The 25,442-nt window shown below is 35.2% G+C and overlaps 2 non-coding genes across 2 annotated transcripts; both read right to left on the bottom strand.

The window, feature by feature from the left end:
• Nucleotides 1–10,592: 10,592 nt before the first annotated feature.
• On the bottom strand, nucleotides 10,593–10,663 carry LOC135613881 (small nucleolar RNA U18). The gene has a single exon (XR_010487394.1). It is a non-coding gene; the product is annotated as a small nucleolar RNA U18 (small nucleolar RNA).
• A 103-nt stretch (nucleotides 10,664–10,766) lies between these two features.
• On the bottom strand, nucleotides 10,767–10,846 carry LOC135613853 (small nucleolar RNA Z199). Its single transcript, XR_010487389.1, has one exon. It is a non-coding gene; the product is annotated as a small nucleolar RNA Z199 (small nucleolar RNA).
• Nucleotides 10,847–25,442: the final 14,596 nt, after the last annotated feature.

Genomic DNA, 25,442 nt, shown 5'->3' with positions numbered 1-25,442 from the left:
TTCGATTGGTTGATCATATGAAATCATGCCTTATATTTATATCATGAAATTTATATTGAAAGTTCATATCTCTTGTCGAAATGATAATTGTCTTTTATCATTCGACTTGAAAATAATTTTCATAGCTTGAAATTATGAGAAATACGAAGTTTCGTATTTGCTCATGCTTATTGAGAATAACGATAAGTTCAAACGGATAGAACTTATCGGCTTAGGCTTGAATTCAAAGAGATTGAATTCATGTATTTTTATCCTCTCATAATATGGCATATCGATAGGGGGAGTTATGTTTAACTCCGTCATCAATTGATTGTCATCATTAAAAAGGGGGAGATTGTTGAATCTCGGATTTTGATGATGAAATCAATTGATGGATTAATTAATCTAATCCATATTATTGAGTTAAGTGTGCAGGATTAACTACGATAGCCTGAAAACATAAAGCAAAGATACCGGAGTCAAGTTCTATGGGTGTTCGAGAATCCGAAGGTTCATCGGAGATGTTGCCGGAACCAAGCAAGAAGAAATCGAGGACTTTCAGAAGTCTGCCGAAGAAATTGTTGGAGGTTCGTGGAGATCACCAAGAAGGCTCTGCTACTCGCTGAACTCGCGACAAGATCGAGAGCCTGCTGGGAGTCCACCGGAAGAAATCTGAGGGTGTATCGGAAGTCCGCCGGAAGATCACCGAAAAGCTCGCCGTAAGGAGACTCGACATTTGCTGGTTAAAAACTTGCTTAGGACTATATTTTCAGTTGTGTAGTTTACATGTAATTAGGGTTGGGATTAAGGGATAATCTTATATCCTGGTTAGGGGCCAATTGGGCCCGAATATGACTTGGTTTGGGCCAGATTTGAAGCCCAACCAATGATCGGTCAGGTCGGGCGGTGGAACCGCCGGACTGGGCGGTGGCACCGCCCAGTTAGTTAGTGTCAGACACCGCCCAGCACCCGAGAGTTCCGGTGGCGGCACCGCCAGTCCATTGTTAGTGTCAGACACTGACAGGCGGTGGCACCGCCAGCATCGGGAACCTAAGAGAATTCAAAATTTGGAGCCCAAATTTGAATCATCTTAGGGTCTATAAATACCCCTCAATTCTCAGCAGAGAATATAAATTTTGAGAAGCAATAGATTGAAAGAAAAAAGCCTTAGCAAAGTCTTTAGCAAGTCTTGTTTTCAATTTCTTGAGTGTTCACCTCCTTCTTTCTCATTGAAAATTTGTAAGAGCGTGAACCACTGTAAAAGGTTGTTAGAGGGGCATTTGTCCTTCCCCTTCAAAGTGATTTGCTAGTGAAAGTTGGGAGCCTCTTCGAAGAAGGCTTCGCAAGTGGATGTAGGTCATTTTGACCGAACCACTTTAAATTGGTGTGTTCCTTGAATGTGTGAGTTCTTACTTTTCTGAAATTGTTATTTACACTACTGCTAGCTTTCGGTTTTCATCTACTCAAGTTACAATTGAAACGAAATCTCCTTGTATTTACAAATTCATTTTTAAACTTACAAGTTTTAATCCGCTGCACTAATTCACCCCCATCTTAGTGCCACTCCGATCCTAACAGATGATACTCGGATCGAAAGTCCAGCTTTGTGAAGACTTGTGCTCCCTTTAATTCATCAAGAACTTCATACACTACTAGAATAGGGTATTTGTCCTTGACGGTCATACCATTGAAAGCTCGATAATCAACGCACATTCGCCATGTTCCGTCCTTCTTTCGTACGAGGAGCACCGGTGAAGAGTAGGGGCTGCAACTTGACCGAATAACTCCTATTTCGAGCATCTCTTTTACAATCCTTTCTATTTCATCTTTCTGGAGATGCAAATATTGATATGACCAAGTATTTACTGGAGGTTTGCTTCGAAGAATCAGTATACAATGATCATGCCGACGGGTAGGAGGTAGGTTGTGCGGTTCGTCAAATATATCTGAAAATTCAACAAGTAAAAGAAGTAGATTTGGATCTTCAAATTTTGTTGGCACTCCCTTAGTTTGCTACTCAAGTTGTACCAAAAAGCCGCTGCATGCTTTGTGCAAAACCTTCTCCATTCGTTGTGTGCAAATCATCGTTACGTCGCCCCCACGTTTCCCATGCAGTATCACCTGTTTCCTCTTACTATAAAATTTCATAATTAGTTTTATAAAATTTCAGAAAATATCACCTAATGTTGTCAACCATTTGATGTCAAGCATAGCCTCATAATTATCAAAAGGGAGGAGGAAGAAATCTACATTTATCTCTTTATCCTACAGCAATAGTTTCACCCGCGAGCACCTATGATCACACTTCAAAATTCGTCCGTCGGCGACCTTAATGTCAAACCTGTTGCAGTTCTCGATAGGTAAGGCCATTTGGACAGTAACCTTACTATTCATAAAATTATTAGTGCTCCCGGTATCAATAAGAACAATGATAGGTTGTTGCTTCAGAAGTCCTCCCACTTTCATCGTTTGCGAGTTCGCGTAACCGATAAGGGCATGCATCATAATATCTTCCTCATGCTCTTGGACCTCCTTCTCTATGTCTTCAAGAGGTTTAATCAGTAGGAGGCGGCCCCTTTTGTAGCGATAATCGCGGTTCCACAGCTCATCACAATACCAACAGAGACCCTTTGCTGATCAATCATGTAGTTCTTTTCTTGTCAATTTTTTTTGCAGCGAAGGACAGTTGGGAGTAGAAGAAGGTTTATATGCTGTGGGCCTAGGAGAGGTTCTCATCCTTCAAGCATCTTGATTGAGCCGTTCTTCTCATATTCGGGCGAAAGAAGTCGCAACTGTCATGATACGGGGCTGTCGCGCCTTGACCTCCCCTTTTATCTCTGGCTTGAGTCCTTCGATGAATGTTTCTAACAATTAATGGTCAGTCCAATCATGAGCAAAGTATGATAGCTTCTCAAACCTATTTTGGTACTCTTGAATCATAGAAGTTTGTCGAATCTTTGTGAGTTGGCCATCGATATTTTCATACTCCATAGGTCCGAAACGATTCAGCAGTGCATTCTTAAATTGATTCCACGTTGGAGCCCCATGATTATATTCCAGCTAATTGTACCATTGAATAGCATCTCCTTCAAGGCAGATGATAGTAATTTCCACCATAACATCATCTGACGTTCGGTAGTAGCGAAAGTAACGTTTGGCACCCGAAATCCATCCCGCCGAGTCTCCTTATTCCCATCGCGGGAAGTCCACCCTCATGTGTGGGTGAATCATGTCCGAGGGCTGTCCCTCCTTCTCTGGAGGCCTCTCTGAACTCTCTCCTTACTGAAATTTAGTTGGACTCGGCACTTATCCAATTCTGAATTCTACAAACAACGCGTGCAATTTGTCCTCCAAGCGTGATTTAAGCTGCGATTCAATCCGAGATTCTCATGCTTCAAATTTGGCATCAATTGGATCTTGAAAAGCCATAGCATATGCCTATAGATCAGAGATATCCCTGTCTTTTTTTTTATTGATGGGTTAATGGCATAGGGTGGTGGAAGGTTCTAAAACATTGAGGATCAAGGAAAGGTACTATAGCAGATTTTTACGTCTAAAGTGTAGTAGTTTAGACGTAAAATGTCAGTGGTTTATATTGAGAATTTTTTTGACAAAACTAAAGGAAAATCCTCTGTTAGGAAGTTTCAAAGTTGTCGTAAAAATTTCATAGAGACTTGGATAGAAAAAAATACAGTAGCAAGATCCAACAAACTGTACTCTACGGTTGGAATTCTACAGTGCATCTAGTAGTCTGGACGTAAAAGATCAGTGGTTTATATTGGAAATTTTTTGATAAAACTAAAGAAAAATATGCTGTTAGGAAGTTTCAAAGCTGTCATAAAAATTTCATAGAGATTTCGATAAAAAAAAACACAGTAGCAAGATCAAACAAATTGTGCTATGCGGTTGGAATTCTATAGTGCATCTAGTGAAAGATCAGTGGTTTATATTGGGAATTTTTTGACAAAACCAAAGGAAAATCCGCTATTAGGAAGTGTCAAAGCTGTCATAAAAATTTCATAGAGATTTGGATAGAAAAAATGCAGTAGCAAGATTAAACAAACTGTGTTATAAGGTTGGAATTCTACAGTGCATCTTTCATCGTAAAGATAAAAACTTTATGATGAAAAATTTATGCAGTAATATAGGAATGATTTTTTTAGATTTTTGAATAAGGATAACTAAATTACAGTAGTAGTAAGGTAGGAAACCAGAACCTATTGCAATTCACATGGAGATCAAAGGATGATTCGTGATGGTGGAGATGACGATGGAATTCAACGACGATCTTTTAAGCAATTGTGGGAATTGCTTTGTGCGGTTGTGGATGGCTAATGGATGGCTATGGAAGGGCAGCGAGACACCAAGAACGTTGCTATAATACCAAGTGATAGAACCCTAGCGGATTCTAAGCTTGGGGTTGATCTCTTTAAGGGATCGGCCTCCTTGGAACTCTATAGGGGTTCATTCCTCTAAGTTGCTGCTCAAAGGCTGCTAAAAAGATTCATCTATTGCTTATCAAAAGAGGATGAAAACATGACTATTTATAGGGCTTCTAAACCTCAACTCCTAATAGGACTGCTACTTAAGACTCCTAATAAGACTCCTACTCTAAGAAACAACCTCCCAACTAACACTAACCCTAGCCGACCTCTTCACCTCTTTAATAAGAGTCGGCTAGATAAGTTTTACATGAATGCCCATGTCCCTTTCAATGAAACTCTCTTAGGACTCTTCTAGCTAGAGTCCTAACAATGACCCTCTAGGCTTAATATTGAGCTGGTCATGAGTCATACTTGTCAGAAATCCTTCTAGCTTAGTGAATTATCTTCATAATAATTCACTTGACTCATCGATTACATATGTATTAGGCCACTATGTCGTAGTCCCTAGACGATATAGGAGAATCCAATCCATTGGACCTGTCCATCCTTAGTCACCATATATTTATAGTCCCTCATCCATCTAATATCTAAAAGACTATATACCGGGCATGGTATTGTCAAGCTCATATGGTTTCTACTCGAATCGGATTCTACCGGAGAAATCTTTCTCTCTCAATTCGAATGACCTTGGCTAGGGATTTGTCTAAACAAGAATACATAGGATATTAACCTCATGATACCGAGAGTAGATGATCCTCGATCGATACTCAATAGCCCTCATAAGGTTGGCTACCACTCCTGATAATCGGTTGTACTAGATCTGAAACTTCCAGACATATAAGTCTGGTATCAAAGAGTAGAGTACTTATACAGGACATCCTTGATGTCTCAAGTCTAAGGACTAGATACACCACAGGGATGACAGAATCATTGTCTAACAAAGAGGTATCATCAACCATCCAACATTCCATAAGCGGTAGCTATGAGACCAACCGCTTCCATCATATGGACGAGTATACAGTACAGTAATATGTCCGGTTATCTCGATGTTCCCCTCGAGTAACCTATGACCGAGATTATCTAGGGTTTGTATTTAAAAGTGAAACGGTCTCATTATCGTGATCTTATCATGATCCGATTCTCATTGCATATATCGATAGACATCACAATATATATATATATATATATATATATATATATATATATATATATATATATATATATATATATATATATATATATATATATATATATATATATATATATATATATATATATATATATATATATATATATATATATATATATAAAGTAAAAAAATATTATAATAATAATAAGCAAAAGAGTGTGTCTCATGTCACACATGTAATCACTCATGTGATGACATGTACTACACCTATGACTAGCAACTTTCACTCCCCCAAACAACTTGGATGCATCTACTTCTAATGCAATCTTACCTAACGAATAGAAATATATAAGTGGTCATCCTAAATAGCAAATTATTGAAAACATATCAAAGGGTATTTAAACTTATTCTTTTAATTATTTATGTAAATATCATTTTTTTCCCCTCAAATTGAGCTTAAATATATCGATATGCTCCTAAAGATAACCCATGGGTTTTGGTGATGCATAAAAGGCTGAACTAATTTAAAAGAAAAAAAGCTTAAATGTTTATTTCTAAACTTAGTAACCAACTTATAATTGATACTAAATTAGTCTTTAAAAATAAGTAAAATGAAAATGATATTGTAATTCGAAATAAGACTAGATTAGTAGCCAAGGTTTTAACGATGAAGAAGGTCCTGACTATACATAAACCTTTGCTCCTATGGATAGGACGCTCTTTACCTATGCATATTTAAAAAATTTAAATTAAAATAGATATTAAAAGTATTTTTTCTAAATGATTTTATTTCAATAAAGGTTTATGTTGGACAACCACCTATTTTTAAAAATAATCTTTATGCAAATCATATTTACAAGTTTATAAGGCTTGATATAAGAGACTTTACTTTTTCTTGATTCAAAATATTTTTTAAAAGGTAATATTAACACCACTTTATTTGTTAAGCATTTTAATGATAATATTCTTATTATTTAAATTTATATTGATGATATTATTTTTGATTCACAAATGAAGCATTATATAAATCTTTTTCCAAAAATATAAGTCAAGAATTTGAAATGAACTTAATGGATGAATTGATTTTTTTAAATTATAAATTAATTAATTAGATAATAAAATTTTTATTAGTCAAAATAAGTACATTCTTAATATATTGAAATGATTTCATATAGATAATGCTAAATCTATTAACACACCAATGAACATCTCTATTAAATTAGACATGGATAATGAAGGAAAATACTTTAATAAAAAAACCTAAAGAGGTATTATAAATAGCTTATTATGCCTCATTGTCCCTAAACCTAATATAATGTCTAATATTAGTTTTTATGCAAGATTTCATCTAATCCCAAATAATCTCACTTTAAAGCAATAAAAAAAATTATATCCTTCAAAGAAACATTATCTCTAGGATTATAATATACTAAATCTAATAACTTTGACTTGGTTTTTTTATGTTGATGCTAACTTTGCATGATATAAAATTGATAGAAAAAATACTTTGTCAAGTTTTAGGTTATGCATTTACTTTTTGATGTTCTAAAAAGTAAAATTTTGTTATTCTATTTACCGTGAGATAAAATATATTATAGTTGGTGCATAGTATGCATAAGGTATACGGATAAAACACACCTTAAAAGACTATGAAATTTTCTTAAAAAATATTTATATAAAATGTGATAACTAATGTAACTTATTTGACAAAGAATCCCATCCGATACTATATGACTAAGTACATTAATGTTAGACATCATCTAATTAGGGATTATATTGATAATCATGATATATTTCTATATTTTATTGATACAAAGCATCAACTTATAGATATTTTTACTAAGCCTCTAAGTGAGATTCAATTTGATTTTATTAAAAGAGAATTAGGCATATTGAATCTTTTAAATGAATGATTAAAGACTTGTTTTCATTACTTCTACTTGTGATTCTTTTTTTTTTTTTGAAATGACTAAGGGTGAGATTTACTATGATATATGCTAGATTTTATGACTTACCTTTCTCTTGACTTCTCGGTGTTCATAGCTTGTGATTTATAATTTATTTTTATTATGATTATTTTGTATTCATGACTTATATATTCAATTCTTTTTGTTGATGACAAAAGAGGAGAAGCTATGACCCAATATCATAATACTATGATATCATAATAGGAAACTCTTATGTCTTCATGATTCTTATCAAGTTATGTTTCATTCAATATTTTTTCAACTTGATACAATTTGATACTCATGATGCAATTTTATATTTACGGTATGAAGATAAAGGAAGTCTTTCAAACATCTTCAAGTGAAATATTTTCAAATTTTGATAATAAAATCAATCGATAAATTAAGGAACTAATTTTGTGAAAAGTTTGGATGACAAAATAAGTGATATAGGTGCATTTCAACCAAGGATTCGGATCGTCAAAAAATTGGATGACATAATAGAAGATTAGAAGTCATGCCAAAGGCTTGGACATTGTGATGAATGATTGAATAACATGCGAAGATAAGACGATATGCCGAAGGATCAAAAGACATGTGGAAAAAAATGATAACATGCCGAAGGAATGAACAACTTATTGGAAGACTCTAGAACATGCCAAAAGAAGTGGTTGTTGATATGAAAACTTATTTGAATAAAATTTAAGCTAAGATTAGACCTCAATTAGAAATGAGCTAAATTCAGACTGAATTTAAGTTGGATTTGGGCCCTTATTGGGCCAAATCAGTGTATGTACGGTTGTATCACCCATAGGAGGTAATTGTCTCACCTAAATAATAATAACACTATCAAAAAGCGATAGTGTCATCTAGTCTAAATGGTGGTACTATCAGGATAACGGATAACCCTAACAATATCATTTCAGTAGTGTCAATGGTTATACTACATAGAAGAACGAGTGATAATACCATTAGTACTCTTAATTTTGAATACTTTGATTTGCTTCATAATTTAAGGCACTTTGGAGACTGCGAATATCTCACGTGAAGCATACCTAATATTTCAAAGTGTTAAAATTTTTTCTTAGAATTTTGCTTGAGTTCCATAAGTTTCTAATTATGTTACTAAATTTAAAATGTGTAAAATTCTTAAAATTAATAAACGTAATGATTCTCTTTAAGTGAGTTGAAAAGGCTTATTAATCTTGGAAAGCAATGTTAATAATTAAAGTTAGCAACATCTAGAGAATAGAATTCCGAAGTAGGCGTTTTATTTATTCTCTTATTTATGTTTATTTCTTAGTTAAATTAACTTTTAATATTTATCTATTTATTTGTTCAAAAATTTAAAATCTTAAAATTTATAATAACACTAATTCATACTCGATTAAATTTCTTTTTGAATTTCATAATTCTATAGTCATCTTAGCAACTCCTCCATGAAATAATCACCAAAATGAATAATAAACCATGTAACCATTTGTATGACACTAAATAAAAGGTATAATATATCCATTCCTCATAATTGTATAATCATATTAACTTATATTTTGCTTACAAGTTTTTTACTGCAAATATGGTCATATTAAATGAGAACTTCTAAATTATATCACTGCATACATTTCTCACATGCCATGGAGGGACTTGAGATTTTCTACAACTTTAGGTTTTCTATAAATCTCTCAGCTCCAATACCAAGACTTTATAATAATGTTGGCCAAGCTTAGCTGGGAAGCCATCTTTAAAGCATCCCATGTAACCCATTTTTAGTGCATCCCTTATAACCTGGAAGCATTTCTCTGGAAGAGGGCTTGAAGCCTGGTGTAAAGATTCTGCAACTTCATAATTCTTGATTTTTCTTCTTAAAACTCATATATATATATATATATATATATATATATATATATATATATCCCAAAGACACATAATTTAACTGATAAGAGAAATCACACTAAGAAATTAAATAATAAGAAAAATATCATTAGAGAATATATCAAAAAATTTCAGCAATCATGACCCCTTTTCTGTAATAAGAAATTACAGCTTCGAGGTTATTTTCACACTAATAACTACAATAAAACAGACCAATACAAGATGTCAAAAATGATTTTTTTCTTCTATCCAACCAGATATTCATCACTACACATAATGCATCATCTTCCATGACACATGTAATATTCATCTACAAAATCAAGCATGCCAAGATCAATCAAATGAATGACCTGAAGAATTAATTGGAATCAGAGAGTTCAAGTTTTAGTAGCTCAATTTAGGAGGGTAGAGGATTAGCCCATTGAGGAGCCAAAGGTCTCCACCTTGCCTTCTATCAGAATAATGAAGACATCTAATTTCTAATAAGAAATGTCCAGTCTTTGAAAACAACTGGCAAAAAATGTTTTTCTACCAATCAGTTTCCTCAAATACATCTCATCGTCGAGGAAAGAAACTCTTCAGGCACTTTTCATGGTAATATCAAGTAGCTACCTTAACAAGACCAATGAATATTATAATGTCTATTCTGAAGTGCCTGTGAAATCATGAGAATGATGACTTTTCCAGACATGTTCAACTGGAGAACGCATGAAAACATATGAAAATTCAAACAAAGAACAATGATCCATTTTGCCACAAACAAATCTCTGTAGAAAATGAAAAACGTAAAAGTTAAAAGTGTGATGAGACTAGATTAGCTAACGCAGAATAATGAAATGCCTTCTCGTAGACTATGTTTCGTAATTCATCAATGCATATAAAATATAGAGAAAATGAGAAAATACCAGTATATATATATGTGCAACATAAATCATTGAGTACGGGATCAGAGTTGGTATCAGTGTATCAGTCACCATGTACTCAGAAACACGGACCAATTACTTTATCGTCGTATCCCACTTTAGATAAATAACACGGATAGATATAGAAGAACAATTGCCAAAAATAAATCCTCAAAACAAAGCACAAGAGTCCAATTAAAATAAGCAATGTTCTGAAGAAATAGATTCGAGGATGATGACAGGATGGAACAACTATCTTCTCACAGTTGCTCATGCATCTCTGAAGTCTGGCATGCGTAGAGTTTGTTTCATAATTCATCACAGCGTCTAAACTAGAAATCAAAATAGAAAATATGTCCAACGAAAGCTTGTTGATGTGGGGGATCAGAATTGGTAAAAGTATCAGTCACCATGAAATCAGAAACACGGACCAATTATCTTCATCGTCATATCCCGCCTTAGAAAGATACCAAAGCATTAAATCAATCTGAGGCATATCGAAGAACGATAATACGAAACATAAACCATGTTACGCGATGTAAGAGCAAAGGAGGACCATCAGAGACTTAAATACTAGGAATCATGGAGGGATTACCCCCATCATATTGTTGCAGTTTCCTCATCACTTGATCCATCCATTCCCACAAGATTTAGACAACGAAGAAGAAAAGAACAGCAAACATGCGTTCACAGTGATAGAGGTGGAGAAGCAGTAAAAAGGAGAATACGGCCGAGGAAGAGGGCATTGGTCGCCACATACAGGGAAGGAGTGGGGGAGGAGAGGCTCTAAGGCTCTTATAGGTGGTGGAAGACACCCTAACCCTAACGCTAACCCTAATGTTGAGGAGAGCAACGCGCCTCTTTCTTTCATCCGCCGTTCCTCCCTCCATCCCAATCTGAACCATCCACTAATAACAAGCAAATGGGGCATGTCACGACAGATTGGGCCATCAAAAAAGACAATGACGTCAAAGCCCGGTCCATTGAGGGGGAGGGTACAGACAAGACACAGCAAGGTGAATTCACTATCTCCACTTTAAATTTTCTTTTCTTTAAATGAATGATTTATGTAAATTTATCCGTAGAGCATCCTTTCATCTTCAAACTACCCTAAAAGGCGAGTCTCCATTATTATTTTTTTAATGATAAAAAATATCAATAATTGATAATTTTAATTTTTAAGTTTTTCATATAATTTTAATTTTTAAGTTTTGGAATAGGATTATAATATTTTTCATTCCATTGAATCAACTATAATAATAATAAAAAAAACTATAACCATGTCCATAGATCATTTTTCAATTAGTTTAAATTCTCACAAATCCTAATTATTAACCTTATTATACATTAAGATTTGATAATTATTTTATTTGGAAGTTTTAAGTGATTTTAAATGAAACTTCAAAATATTTTGACATATCTCCAAGATGATAATTTTTATTTTTTTACGTATATTTATTGAATTTAGGCCTCTATTTTTTGAAAAATACAATATCGTTTCTCATTTATTTTAAATGAATAATAGTAAACAAATAGGAATTTCTGACTATAATTATTTTTAGATGAACTTATATGTTCTTGTCATAGTTATTAATCTCAGATCGGACTGATTGGTTAGATCGAAAAAACTAGGAATTGGGCTTCGACTTTTTAGTTTGCCAAGATCATTTTGGTTTTTAAAAGACCAAAATACTTCTAAAGAAGGTATATAAAACATGCAAGTGTTTAGTTCACAAGCTAAGCTGCTTTCTTTTGTGTCTAAAAAGTTAGGAGCTCAAATTTGTGCTCTCCTATTAAATTTTTATATTTTTTGAAAAGTATCTCTACTTTTGAATTTTTTCACAAAATATTTTTTTATTTTATAAAAAGATTATTTTATCTCGATCTCTTGTTAGCTCCACCTTCCATTGCCACTTTCTCCTCTCGAATCCATCGCCCACGATCCTTGCACAGGAAACGAATGAGACATAGAGAAGATAGCAGGTTTGATGGGGGGCAAATGGGGTCCATACAGGTAGCAATAGCCTTCACGCCACTTCCTTCTTCATGAAAGAAGCTATGGATGAGTCACATTGGGGCAAGGTTGACAGGGTCTACAAAGGCAACGATGACCCTCACCCCCTCCTTTCTCGCGTGAGTTTGATGGGGCAAAAGAGAGGGTAAATAGTGCAAGGTGGTAGTGTAGGTCTATGGAGGCAATGCAAGTTCCCAAATTGACGATAGCCATTGTGCCTTCTCCTTCCTTGCATGAGTGTCATGAGCAAGCACGATAAGGGTAGCAATGTAGGGCGAAGGTGACAATGGGTCCAACGGGGGTTAAGAGAAAAATTATCATTTAAAAAAAAAATACTTTGCAAAAATTTTACAAATTAGGGGTGCTCTATAGAAAATTTTCAAAAGTATGTTATTTTTTTCTTCTAAAAATTCATCCTTAATTTTTTTTTTAGATCTAATTTTTTTCTTTCATTTATTTTTTAATTTTGACTAATTTTTCTTTATTTTTGTATTAAATCTAATATTTTTAATTATATTAATCTCCATTTCATATATATATTTATTAAAATAAACAACTTTTGTGCTCATTGATTAAAATTTTTGTTAGGTTATTACTCTCTTCATCTATTTTTTAAATTTAATTTTATCTATTATTTTTCTTCATTAGTGTATTAAACGAAATTTTTTATTTTTTATTTATATACTACTCTCTACATCAAGTATATGTATTAAAATAAAAATATTATGTAATAAACCAATTTTCATGCATAATTATAAAATGAAGCTTTAATTATATGCCTATTCATTTATTTTTAAGGTTATTTTGTTTCTTCATTGGTTTTTATTTCATTTAATTCCTGTAATTTTTTGTCTTCATTTTAGCATTAATCTCTATCTCAATTATAATTTTTTATTTATTTGTATATCAATATCTATCACAAGTATGGCTGCAAATATAAAGTTCTTTTCTTATCTATTAATATCTATTTCAAACACAATTCTAAAAATAAAAAATTGAAATCTATGCAGATTCAATAGTAATTTCCCACTTAGACTATTTGAGGCTTTAAAAGATTTAAACATATCAATTCTTATTATTATCAAAAATATTTGAATTCTCAAGAGTATTTAAGTCTTTCCTTATTATGAAAAATTATATTATATTTTCTAATCTCACATTCGCTCAATATGTCTGCATCATTTCTATTGTCCTCTTTCATTATATTATATTATTTATATAATATTATTTATATTTTAAAAAGTTATAATATATTATGTTTCGTATATATATATATATATATATATATATATATGTGTGTGTATATATATATATGTGTGTGTATATACATATATATATGCGTATATATGTGTATATATATAATATATATACAAACATATATATATACACACACACTATATATATATATATATAACCTAATGACTATGATTTTGATTAATCATAACTATCAACTTATTATAGGTTATGAGGTATTATAAAACAATTAATATGAGAATTTGAATGGTTTTGCATGAAAATTATGAAGGTTTTGATATATTTCAAAAGAAGGCATGCTAAAATTTTATTTTATTTACTTTATCTAATATTTTAGTCTAAATATTTAAAACAAATAATATTTGTGAATATTTATTGAAAATGAATTATAATAAAAGAGAAAGTGAGTTTTTGAATTTTTTTTTGTCCTCGTGTAACAATTATTATTAAATATTTTATTTAATAATAATGTAACCATTCTTATTAAGTTTATCATTCATTATAATTAATTTCTTTATTTATTATGATTTAAATATTTTAATTTTTCATTCTAAATGAACTATTATTATTAAATTTAATATCATTAATATTCTTCATTAGCGTCCAAACGTTACAAATTTGAATTAATTCTTGAACGTATGAGTAGGTGATGATAGATTTGTTGAATCTCGGATTTTGATGATGAAGTCAATTGTCATTTGTTGTCTAATCTATGTGTTGAGATAAGTGTGCAGGATTAACTACGATGAAAGATAGACAAGCAGCAGGAGTTGCGCCGGAGTCAAGTTCATGATCACGTTGGGAGTTCGAGAGTTCGACGGAAGTTCGGACGGTCGTCGGAGGTTCTGCGAGAACAGATCCGAGAAGTCCAGAAGCTTGCCAAGCGAAGCTCGTCGGAACTTGCCAAGTGGATCGTCGCAAAGTCCAAGAGTTTGCCGGAAGTCCGCAGGAGCATCACCGAGGGTTCATCGGATGATCGACGGAAGTTCGCCGGAAACTCGCCGGAAGGAGCGATTGACGCACCGAAGCAAAGCTGCAGAAATTGTCTTAGATTTAATCGTAGTTAGCACGTTGATTAAGTTGGAAAATGGGAGGTGATCCCATTGGCTTAATCTTGGGGCAATTGGGCCCCTGAAAGACTGAAATTGGGCCGAATGGAATGAACCATTCGGACCCTGATTGCACCAGGAGGTGCAACCGCCCAGGCCAGGAGGTGGCACCGCCTGGGCTAGGCCTTCCAGCGAGACTGGGCGGTGCAACCTCCCTGACAGAGAGGTGGCACCGCCTGAGCTCAGTCTTCGAGCAAGACTGGGCGGTGCAACCTCCCTGGCAGAGAGGTGGCACCGCCTGAGCTCGGTCTTCGAGCTCTGCCAGGCGGTGCAACCTCTCCAGTCAAGAGGTGCAACCGCCTGATCCCAGAATTCCGGGATTTGATTGTTTTGAGCTCCAAATTTGAATTGGGTTGGGGCCTATAAATTCCCCACCCATTCAGCACTGAAAAGATACAGACCTACACCGAAATCTTGATCTTTTCTGTGATTCTAAGAGCTCAAAAGTGTTGTAAAGCCTTTAAGTCTCCTCCTTCTGTTCTTCAAGTTTTCAATTGTAAAGTGAGGAGAGAAAGGTTTGTAAAGGTTGTCTCCTGAGCCTGTCAAAAGGAGAGAAACTGTAAAAGGGCAGTTTGGCCTTCGCCTATTGAAGGAAGGCCCCTAGTTGACGTCGGTGACCTCGTCGGTGGAGGAAGCCAAAAGTGGAGTAGGTCAAGACTGACCGAACCACTCTAAATCTCTGGTTTGCGTTTACTTTTGAGCACTTTATCCTTACTGCAAACCTCCTTCATTACTACTGCTCTCTGCGCTTTTACGAACAAGTTCTAAGTGCTGTTCTTTCCGAATCTGCATTCAGACGTAAATCGATGTTTTCGTACATTACAGTTTACGCTTACGTTTTAATTCTGCAAAACTGTCTTCTACGCCTTCACGAACAAGTCTTTAAGTGCTGATCTGTCCGAATATGTTTTCAGACGTAAACCAGTGTTTTCGTACGATATTTACATTGCAGTTTACGTTTACGCCTTGATTCTGCAAAACTGTCTTCTGCGCTCTTACGAACCAGTTTCTAAAGTTCAGCTCCCTTTGAAACTGCATCTAGACGTAAAATTGCATTTAGACATAAAACTGCTCAAACTGTGTCTAGACGTTTTAGACGTAAACTGAGTTTGGACGTAAATCTGCGTTTAGACGTAAAATTGCGTTTAGACGTAAATCTGCGTTTAGACGTAAAATTGCGTTTAGACGTAAAACTGTCCAAACTGTGTTTAGACGTTTTAGACGTAAACTGAGTTTAGACGTAAAACTGCGTTTAGACGTAAAACTGCGTTTAGACGTAAAACTGCGTTTAGACGTAAATCTGCGTTTAGATGTAAAACTGCGTTTAGATGTCAATCTGCGTTTAAACGCAAACTGCGCTTAGACGCAAACTGCGCTTGGACGCAAACTGTGTTTAGACGCAAACTGCGCTTAGACGCAATCTGTGCTTAGACGCAAACTGCGCTTAGACGCAATCTGTGCTTAGACGCAAACTGCACTTAGATACAAACTGAGAATTAGTTTTTGCATCATAATAGTTTTTATTGAACGAACGCAGCTTTTGGTTTTGAATCGTTGTAAGATTTCCGCTGCACTAATTCACCCCCCCCCTCTTAGTGCTCTCGATCCTAACAATTGGTATCAGAGCCCGGTTAACTCTCAAAAAGATTAAAACCCAAGAGAGATGGCTTACGCCGGAAACCAAGAGGGCCATTCCATTACACGTCCACCCATGTTTAATGGGATGGACTACACCTATTGGAAGACCCGAATGAGAATCTTTCTTATTTCTATGGACATTGATCTTTGGAATCTTGTCGAGAATGGTTTTTCAAAGTCTTCTCTTCCAATGATCGATTGGAATGATTTGGAGAAGAAGGCTTTCGCTCTTAATGCAAAGGCTATGAATGCCTTATTTTGTGCACTTGATAAAAACGAGTTTAACCGTGTTTCAACTTGTGAAACTGCGTTTGATATTTGGCACACGCTCGAAGTGACCCATGAGGGCACAAGTAGAGTAAAAGAGTCAAAAATCAATTTGCTGTTACATTCTTTCGAACTTTTTCGGATGAAACCGAGTGAAACCATTGGCGACATGTTTACCCGTTTCACGGATGTCGTCAACGGTCTAAAAGGACTCGGAAAGAGCTTTTCGGATTTTGAGCTTGTTAATAAGATACTAAGATCCCTTCCTAAGAGTTGGGATCCTAAAGTTACCGCTATTCAAGAGGCAAAAGATCTGCGAAATTTCCCTCTTGAAGAACTAATCGGGTCATTAATGACCTACGAAATGACTTGTAAAGCTCATGAAGAGCAAGAAGACATCCTTCCAAAGAACAGGAAGGATATGGCACTCAAAACTTCAGAATGCCACTTGAGAGAAAACTCAAGTGATGAGGACTGTGATGATGACTTGGCACTTCTAACAAGAAAGTTTAAAAAGTTCTTTAAAAGAAACAAGTTTAAGAATGATGCAAAAAATAAACTTGAACCCAAAAAGGACCAAGTAATCTGCTATGAATGCAAAAAGCCGGGACACTACAAGAGTGATTGTCCCCAAGTCAAGAAAAGAACAACAAAGAAGAAGGCGCTCCAAGCAACATGGGATGATTCGAGCACATCTGAGGAAGAGGAGTCCAACACCGAGCAAGTTGCTCATTACGCCTTAATGGCCATCGAAGATGAGGTAACAAATTCAATAGATGCAGATTTATCCTTTGATGAATTATTAAATGCTTTCCATGAACTGTTTGATGAGTGTAAGACTATTAGTAGTAAATACAAATTGCTAAAAAAGGAGCATGATAGTCTTATTTGTAATTTCGATAAGTTAAATGCTGAACATCATGATAAGTTAAGCCCATGCATAAAATGCCATGATCTAGAAACTCTCCAAAAAGAAAACTTGCTATTTAAGGACACCTTGAAGAAATTCGAGGTTGGTAGCAAGTCATTAAACATGATCCTTACAAACAAGGGTCACGTTCCAAAAAGGAGTAGAATTGGATTTGTGAGAAGTCCTCACCAAAATCCAACCACCTTCATAAAAGGCCCCATCTTGCATGTTCAACACCAAACCAAGTGCAACTTTTGTTGCAAATCTGGACACAAGACACATTGTTGTCCATTCAAGAAAATAAGTCCAAACAAATTGATTTGGGTTCCTAAAAGAACCATGACAAACTCTATGCAACATGATAGAAAATATAGATCTATTTATGAGGCACCCAAAAGCAAATGGGTTCCTAAAAATCATCCCTTCCTATAAAAACATTAAAATTTTAGGCTGGAGCAAGAAATAATGTTCTGCTCCTTGACTCTCGATAGTCATAAACCAAGAGTCAAAAAGGAACTCGCAACGCTTAAGTAACAAGTGGAAGTTATGAAATCACAAATACGATTTGGATACAAACTTTATTAGAAGCATATGATATCCAAATTCACATATCCCTTTGATCTTCGAACCCGTCAACACTATCATCTACGAATTAATTCTTGTATCATGAAGAAACTAAATATGTCATGATCTTGAAAAGGGATACCAAACAAACTATCAACATACGTATGACATATGTACGTTAAAAGATCTATTTTGATCATACAAGAGCTTCTTCCTTAAATAAAAACTCATACGAAATCACGTAAGAAACAAACTCTCCTCAAGGCAAAGGCTCCCTGATCAAAACACATTAGGTGTTCACTGGCTGCAGGCGGTGGCACCTCTCCAGCTGGCGGTGGCACCTCCGGCTGCCATGAGTTGCCAGAGGTTGCACCGCTCCAGCCAGAGGTGCAACCGCCCGCAACTCTGCCTTTTTAAACCCACACTAGGGCCGGCTATGGAACCGACCCCAGCTCACTCCCATTTCCTCCTCTACTCTTCCAAGTCTCCTCCATTCCCATTTCACTCCTCTAAGCCTTCCAAATACCTCCCATTTCGGAGCAAAACATCAAGAATCCTTCCTTCTCTTGAAGATTTCACAAAGGTACTCTCTAAGAAGCTCTTAAATTCTGTTTTGTTCTTCATTTACTCTAGCTCATCATCATCCCTCTAAACAGCAGTAGTTATGGGATCTAGAAGATCCTCAAGGGACAAGGGAAAGAGGAGATTAGTAGAAGAGTTTGATTTCACTCTTTTCGATTCGAAATACCATGCTGAAAAATTTCCCTCTTTCGAACTTAGATGTATCAGTAAGGGAAAATACGTAGATCTAAATGAACTAAGAAACTTAGAGACTATCCAATGGTTTGCAAACCTAGATCTACTTCCAATCTTGCAGATTAACGAACCCATCTATCCTAGGCTAGTTAGATTATTTTACAATAACATACAAATAGATGATGAAGAAAGGATGTCCACTTATCTTTTAGGACAACACATCACAATCACTGATAGGTACATTTGTGATATGATAGGCATTCCCATAAAAAGCATAGGACTCTACTTTAGAGGATCATGGGATGATGAAAGTATTGGAACATCCTATGTTGAAGCCTTAGGAACAATCTTTGCCAATCCTAACATAGCATTAGTTCCTAAAAGTTGTGAACATCTATTGCCTTTGAACACTAAGATACTTCATTATATCATGACTAGTATAATTCTTCCTAAACAATACCATCATGATGAAATAAGTCAATTAGAATTAGGAACTATGTACTCAATCATGAAGGGACATGACATCTGTCTTGGCTATCTTATTCAACAAAATATGTTAGAATTATCTAAGAAAGATATGATGCTCCCATATGGTGGTATAATCACAAGAATAATGAAAGCTTACGACATTCTAATACCACCAGAAGAAGAAGTAATGAAAGTAGATCGATTCAGCATAATAAACAAAAATCTACTTCACCGACTAAGATGTTACTATAGAAACGGTAACTGGGTTAGAATCCCTAGAAGGACTGATCACCCTCAACCTGAACCAGAACCAGAAACACCAGTATTTAGGGGTACTCAATCTCCTCCGACCCTTCCCTTTGAGGAAACACATCCAGTTGAGCAAACTCATACATCCATCGAAGAAATTGGGATTCGAATGGATCGATTCGAACAGAGACAAGAACGGATTGAACAACGACAAGATCAAATCCTATCTGAGCTGCAGCAAATTCATAGTCAATTTGACTCCTTGTTTAGGTACTTTAATTTTCCACCTCATCAATGAACTTGTTGAACACCTGTTGTTGTTGTAAACTTCTTACTCACTTCTGATGTGCTGGCTGTAAACATCTATCGTGGTAAACATATATCTTGCACATTGTGGTAAAAGTTATCTCAGATTTTTATGGTATCATTACTGTTTGGTATGTGATGTGTCCAAATTAAGAATGTTGTGCTTTGAAACTAAAAGTTTTGAAAACCTTGTGCCTTGATTCAGAATTAGGAATGTTGATGTGTCCGAATAGATAAATTTGTTAAAATTATTTTTCGAACTATGTTGAATGATCAAACCACTTGATTGCCATGTTTCTATGATTATATGTGAAAATCTGCAACAAAATCTTGTCCGAATGCATCTTATTTATGAAACAGATTTTCTTGTACACTTTCATAAAAAATGAGTTTCTGAAATAGATTTGATGAAGTGATTCATGTGCAAAATCTTTACATAGACAATGGATTATAACACAAAGGGGAAGAAGTATTTAAAGCAATCCATGTAAAATTCTTCTATAAGCTTGCTATTATTATTTTCTGGTATCATGATTACTACGCCTTTTGTTGATGACAAAGGGGGAGATATATATGAATTGATAAACACTGCCATGATTAGAAATACTATGAATGATGCTATAAACACTGCTATGATTATGCCATCCTTGCATCACCAAGAGATATATGAACATGTGCTAAAGTTTGCATTATGCCCTGAGTTGATATCTTATCATGTGAAGAAAATGCAAAACTTGCTAGAATATTTCAAATGTGTGCATCATGTAATAGTGTTTCATAGCTTTATATGATAATGTTCAAACTACATGATGAATAGTTACAAACACAATCATACAAACTTGATGATGTATGTCAAGCCCTGACATCATCTTTGAAGAGATATATCATGATAAGTATCATGATGGGAGTATTGATAAGTTTAACTGATCTAACTTATCAATACGTCACTTGAATTCTTAAGTCTTGAATTCAAGGTTGACTTATCTCAACGATGGCATATAGACAGGGGGAGTTAAGGATAACTCCATTATCAATTGATTGTCATCATCAAAAAAGGGGGAGATTGTTGAATCTCGGATTTTGATGATGAAGTCAATTGTCATTTGTTGTCTAATCTATGTGTTGAGATAAGTGTGCAGGATTAACTACGATGAAAGATAGACAAGCAGTAGGAGTTGCGCCGGAGTCAAGTTCATGATCACGTTGGGAGTTCGAGAGTTCGACGGAAGTTCGGACGGTCGTCGGAGGTTCTGCGAGAACAGATCCGAGAAGTCCAGAAGCTTGCCAAGCGAAGCTCGTCGGAACTTGCCAAGTGGATCGTCGTAAAGTCCAGGAGTTTGCCGGAAGTCCGCAGGAGCATCACCGAGGGTTCATCGGATGATCGACGGAAGTTCGCCGGAAACTCGCCGGAAGGAGCGATTGACGCACCGAAGCAAAGCTGCAGAAATTGTCTTAGATTTAATCGTAGTTAGCACGTTGATTAAGTTGGAAAATGGGAGGTGATCCCATTGGCTTAATCTTGGGGCAATTGGGCCCCTGAAAGACTGAAATTGGGCCGAATGGAATGAACCATTCGGACCCTGATTGCACCAGGAGGTGCAACCGCCCAGGCCAGGAGGTGGCACCGCCTGGGCTAGGCCTTCCAGCGAGACTGGGCGGTGCAACCTCCCCAGCAGAGAGGTGGCACCGCCTGAGCTCAGTCTTCGAGCTAGACTGGGCGGTGCAACCTCCCTGACAGAGAGGTGGCACCGCCTGAGCTCAGTCTTTGAGCAAGACTGGGCGGTGCAACCTCCCTGGCAGAGAGGTGGCACCGCCTGAGCTCGGTCTTCGAGCTCTGCCAGGCGGTGCAACCTCTCCAGTCAAGAGGTGCAACCGCCTGATCCCAGAATTCCGGGATTTGATTGTTTTGAGCTCCAAATTTGAATTGGGTTGGGGCCTATAAATTCCCCACCCATTCAGCACTGAAAAGATACAGACCTACACCGAAATCTTGATCTTTTCTGCGATTCTAAGAGCTCAAAAGTGTTGTAAAGCCTTTAAGTCTCCTCCTTCTGTTCTTCAAGTTTTCAGTTGTAAAGTGAGGAGAGAAAGGTCTGTAAAGGTTGTCTCCTGAGCCTGTCAAAAGGAGAGAAACTGTAAAAGGGCAGTTTGGCCTTCGCCTATTGAAGGAAGGCCCCTAGTTGACGTCGGTGACCTCGTCGGTGGAGGAAGCCAAAAGTGGAGTAGGTCAAGACTGACCGAACCACTCTAAATCTCTGGTTTGCGTTTACTTTTGAGCACTTTATCCTTACTGCAAACCTCCTTCATTACTACTGCTCTCTGCGCTTTTACGAACAAGTTCTAAGTGCTGTTCTTTCCGAATCTGCATTCAGACGTAAATCGGTGTTTTCGTACATTACAGTTTACGCTTACGTTTTAATTCTGCAAAACTGTCTTCTACGCCTTCACGAACAAGTCTTTAAGTGCTGATCTGTCCGAATCTGTTTTCAGACGTAAACCAGTGTTTTCGTACGATATTTACATTGCAGTTTACGTTTACGCCTTGATTCTGCAAAACTGTCTTCTGCGCTCTTACGAACCAGTTTCTAAAGTTCAGCTCCCTTTGAAACTGCATCTAGACGTAAAATTGCATTTAGACGTAAAACTGCTCAAACTGTGTCTAGACGTTTTAGACGTAAACTGAGTTTGGACGTAAATCTGCGTTTAGACGTAAAACTGCGTTTAGACGTAAATCTGTGTTTAGACGTAAAATTACGTTTAGACGTAAAACTGTCCAAACTGTGTTTAGACGTTTTAGACGTAAACTGAGTTTAGACGTAAAACTACGTTTAGACGTAAAACTGCGTTTAGACGTAAATCTGCGTTTAGACGTAAAACTGCGTTTAGACGTCAATCTGCATTTAAACGCAAACTGCGCTTAGACGCAAACTGCGCTTGGACGCAAACTGTGTTTAGACGCAAACTGCGCTTAGACGCAATCTGCGCTTAGACGCAAACTGCACTTAGATACAAACTGAGAATTAGTTTTTGCATCATAATAGTTTTTATTGAACGAACGCAGCTTTTGGTTTTGAATCGTTGTAAGATTTCCGCTGCACTAATTCACCACCCCCCCTCTTAGTGCTCTCGATCCTAACAAGATTTTCATGATGGGAGAACATTTATATAAATGAGAGTTTTGGTCCCTAGGCTCAATATCTTTTTCAAGTCCAAATGATTTCCTACACCATTTAAAGCGAGAGTTTTAAGCCGAGAAGTACCAAAATTCAAAATGAAACTGTTGCTTAAATTCTTGACAACAATGGCTAGAGGTACGCAATTTTATTTTTGTATTAGTTTTTCTTATGTTTTTATTATAATAGTTTAAAAACATATTTTGGTATAAAAAATGTCTAACAATTGGTATTAGAGCCAATTGACCTCTGCTTTGATACGAAAGAATTTTCATTTTTATACCATAAATATGATTTCATTTTGGTTTCTTTTTAAAACTTCTTGATATATTTCAGGTTGAAAATCATGACGATATAACATTTCAATATTTGGAGTCGGTAAAATGCTCATAATGCATATTTAGTTATATTAATTTATGCTTATGAGTCAATTTTATATATCCAAAATGTTTAATGATTTATATAATCTTAATTAATTAAGAATTAACCATAGCATTCTTAATTAATTAAAATTATATATAAAATTAAAATAAGGATAACATAAGTAATTAGACATCATATTATGATAGATTATATTCAATATAATAATTATTATCCTACAAGATCTTTTATTGTATTCAATATAATTAATCAGGATAAAATATCAGATTATTTTTATAATTTACCCACAAGGATTATGAATTGAAATATAATTTGATAGTTTTTTCATAAAGATCAAATCTATTTGAATTAAAAATTTAACCGACAAGTAATTTTTATGTCATGAGATTCATATTTTTGACATGGTTCACATTGGTAAAACATGTAATTTAAACTATTAAGCCTCAAATTTTGACATAAACATGTTTGATTTTATGTAGTTTCTCAAACTATTAATTTCTTTGATATTCGATGTGACATTCTCGAACTTAGTGATGATAATGATAAGATATGGAAGGAGAGGATTCTCCTCCATTTAGAGTGGATGGATATCTATTGTGGATAATTTCTTTGATTAACACCTGGTGGATTGATTTTGGATCAATAATCCATATTGCAAACTCTTTATAGGGTATACAAAACCTAAGGAAGCCAATGGGAAGTGAGCAAAGCATCTTATCAGGTAATAAGATGGGCTCACATGTGGAGGCAATTGAAACATGCATTTTAATTTAAGCAGTGGTTTTGTTTTAAAATTGGAAAGGACCTTTTATATACTAAGTTTCTCACGAAACTTAAATTTTATTTCTAGACTCGTACCGGTTGGATATTCCTTTAATTTTCAAGACACATCATTTTGTTTATTATATAAATCTGATTGTGTTGGGAAATGTATTTTGTCTGATGATCTTTATCGTATTTTCTTATAAAATGATGACACTCAAAGTTCAATGCATGTTCATGCTGGCACTAAAAGGTGTAATATTAATGAGAACTCCTCTATGTTATGGTATCAAAGATTAGGACATATCTCAATAGAGAGAATTAAGAGATTAGTTAATGATGGGATACTTAGTACTCTTGATTTTACTAATTTTAAGCTTGTGTAGACTGTATTAAGGGAAAGCAGACCAATAAGTCAAAAAAGGATGCTAATAGGAGTTCAAACATATTAGAGATTATTCATACTGATATATGTTGTCCAAACATGGACACATATGGTCAGAAATATTTTATCTCCTATATAGATGATTACTCATGATATATATATATCTATTTGCTTCATAAAAAAAATGAAGCATTAGATGCCTTCAAAGTCTTTAAGGCTGAAGTTGAGAACTAATGTGATAAGTAAATTAAAATTGTGAGATCAGATAAAGGTGGAGAATATTATGATAGATATACTAAAAATGGATAAGCACCTAGTCCTTTTGCTAAGTTTCTTCAAGAACATGAGATTGTTGCCCAATACACTATGCTTGGTTCTCTAGACTAGAATGATATTGCAAAAAGAAGTAACTGAACATTATTAGACATGGTGCGGAGTATGCTTAGCAACTCCAATCTTCCTAAGTTCTTGTGGGCTGAAGCACTAAAGATGTCTATGTATATATTAAACTGAGTTCCAACTAAGGTTGTCCAAAATACACCATTTGAATTATGGAAAGGTTGGAAACCGAGTTTGCGATATATGCGCGTTTAGGGATGTACGTTTGAGGTCAGGATATATAATTCACAAGAGAAGAAACTAGACCCGAGGACTATCCGTGGGTATTTTATTGCATATGCCGAAAAGTCCAAAGTTTACAGGTTCTATTGTCCATCTTACACAACTAGGATTGTGAAATAAAAAAATGCTAAATTTCTTGAGTATGACATGATTAATGGGAGCGATCATTTTAGGAACATAGTTTCTGCACATGATCATATAGAATCTCAACCTTTTACATCAAATGATAGATTAGTTATAGTTTATAGCACTCCTCAAGTATAAACTGGTGCTGAACAACCAATCATTAAAATTTCACATATTGCTGATAATATTCTAATAGATCAAGTAGTTCAAGAAATACAACAAGCTCTTGAACAACTAGATGAACCA

This window comes from Musa acuminata, chromosome BXJ1-2 (assembly GCF_036884655.1).
Source record: "Musa acuminata AAA Group cultivar baxijiao chromosome BXJ1-2, Cavendish_Baxijiao_AAA, whole genome shotgun sequence".
Lineage (NCBI taxonomy): Eukaryota > Viridiplantae > Streptophyta > Magnoliopsida > Zingiberales > Musaceae > Musa > Musa acuminata.
This window is presented reverse-complemented; position numbering and strand designations above follow the sequence as displayed.